This window comes from Mustelus asterias, unplaced genomic scaffold (genome assembly GCF_964213995.1).
Source record: "Mustelus asterias unplaced genomic scaffold, sMusAst1.hap1.1 HAP1_SCAFFOLD_2799, whole genome shotgun sequence".
In the NCBI taxonomy this organism is placed as follows: Eukaryota; Metazoa; Chordata; class Chondrichthyes; order Carcharhiniformes; family Triakidae; genus Mustelus; species Mustelus asterias.
The window spans coordinates 15,001-16,836 of NW_027592744.1; the positions used below are offsets into that span (position 1 = coordinate 15,001).

Sequence of the window (1,836 nt, forward strand, 5' to 3'; positions counted from 1 at the left end):
CTGGGCTCTTCCCTCTTCACTCGCAGTTACTAGGGGAATCCTTGTTAGTTTCTTTTCCTCCGCTTAGTAATATGCTTAAATTCAGCGGGTTGACACGTCTGATCTGAGGTCGTAGGCAGCAACGAGTGCTCTGGCCGGCCGGTCGTCGGCGCCTCCACGCGCTTCGGGCGCACACACAGACACACACACGTACGCGTGCTCGCAAGTGCGCGCCGTGCTGCGCAGCGGATGCACAGGCACGGACACACACGGAACGCACACGGTACTGCGAGCGCTGCGTGCCCCCTCGCACTCGGCGCCGGACCGGGCTCGGCACGTCAACTGTTCCAGAGAATCGTTTGCGGCGAGGCGTGCGCCCACCTCCACGGTAACGGAAAGCAGTGCTGCTGGCGGGGTCGCGGTGCGACGGCGGTATCGAGCGAGAGAAAAGCAGGGCCGTGGGACACACAGCCTGCCGGAGCGAAAGGCCAGACGCCAAGGACGAAGCCGGGCGGCGGAGCGCACGGGCTGCAAGCGGCGGGTGGCCACGCCGCGGCCAGGACAGCACCTTTCACGTAGAAGACTTCGGCGGCAGCAGGACACGGGGAGACACCGGAGCGAGGACCACACGGCCAAGTCGGCTCTGCGACGATTCGAACCCAAGGCACACGTTGAACGCGGGCGCAGGCACATTGCCCCAGAACCGCAACGGCAGAGGGTGGGCTGCGGAGTGTGGAAGGAGCCGCAGCTCCAGCGCAACACAAGCAACGACACCCAACCGCCACGGATTCCCACGACAAAAATGCAAGCACTCGCACGCGCAACAGAGGGAAGAAAAGCACGGCACGACCGAGCACCGATCCAGGCATCAAGCGTCACACGCGTCAAGCTGCCGTCCTCCACGCGACGGCACTGAACGGCCACGGCAACCCACCGGCAGGCAACCGAGCACGGACCACGCGAGGCAACGTGTCCGGAGACGTCCAGCGGACAGTCACTCCACTCTCTCACTCTCTGTGCCGGAGCACCCAACCGAGCCAACTCTTGCGGATCCTTCCCGTGGACGAGCCACACACACACATCAACAGAGAGTCAACCCCCCTGGCCCGAGCCTAACGGAAGGCACACACGGTCCCGGCAGCGAGGCAGTCACGTTCTCTCTCTCTGGCAACCCGATGACAGCCGTGCCGGCGACCCCGAGGTGGCTGGGCCAGTGCGGGAGCGGGCAGTGCCGACGAGCCCGGAGGCGGACGCCGGCACCCAAGAGGTCAAGCTCTCCGACGCGGATTACTCTGGGTCTGCACTTAGGGGGACAGAGAGGACGGCACCTCTGCGACACCCCAGCCGCGCTCTTCGGCGCACGGATGCGCGCGAAGTGCGATTGATTGTCAAGCGACCCTCAGACAGACGTAGCCCCGGGAGGAACCCGGGGCCGCAAAGTGCGTTCAAAGTGTCGATGATCAATGTGTCCTGCAATTCACATTAATTCTCGCAGCTAGCTGCGTTCTTCATCGACGCACGAGCCGAGTGATCCACCGCTAAAAGTTGTATCGGGTTTCGGATCGGTTGCCCGATCCTGGGACGCGCAAAACGCTCCCCCGCCGACGTGACGGTGGAGCCCCAGCCTGGCGCGTACCACGGCGTGAGCCCGGAGGCGCACGCACTCGAGCGACAATCAAGCGAAAAAAAGGAGGAATCAGGGCGCTCGCAGGCGTTGAGTGCCGGCGTGGGTGAGGGGCCGGGGCCCGCCACGCGCCGTCACGCCCCGCAACAGCCAGAGGCAGAGTTCTCTGGTGTCACCGTCTGGCGGTAGGCTCGAGAGTCGAGGCGAGGCCGCAGCGGACTGAGTCGGGTGCA

At 64.8% G+C, this 1,836-nt stretch overlaps 2 non-coding genes across 2 annotated transcripts in view; both read right to left on the reverse strand.

Annotated features, from left to right (window-relative positions):
• Positions 1-112, reverse strand: part of LOC144490036 (28S ribosomal RNA) — a 3,775-nt gene extending 3,663 nt beyond the window's left edge. Inside the window, exon 1 of the ribosomal RNA XR_013497134.1 lies at positions 1-112. This exon is cut by the window's left edge and continues 3,663 nt beyond it. This is a non-coding gene — a ribosomal RNA (28S ribosomal RNA).
• Positions 113-1,372: 1,260 nt separating this feature from the next.
• Positions 1,373-1,526, reverse strand: LOC144490032 (5.8S ribosomal RNA). The gene has a single exon (XR_013497130.1). It is a non-coding gene; the product is annotated as a 5.8S ribosomal RNA (ribosomal RNA).
• Between the last annotated feature and the right edge of the window lie 310 nt (positions 1,527-1,836).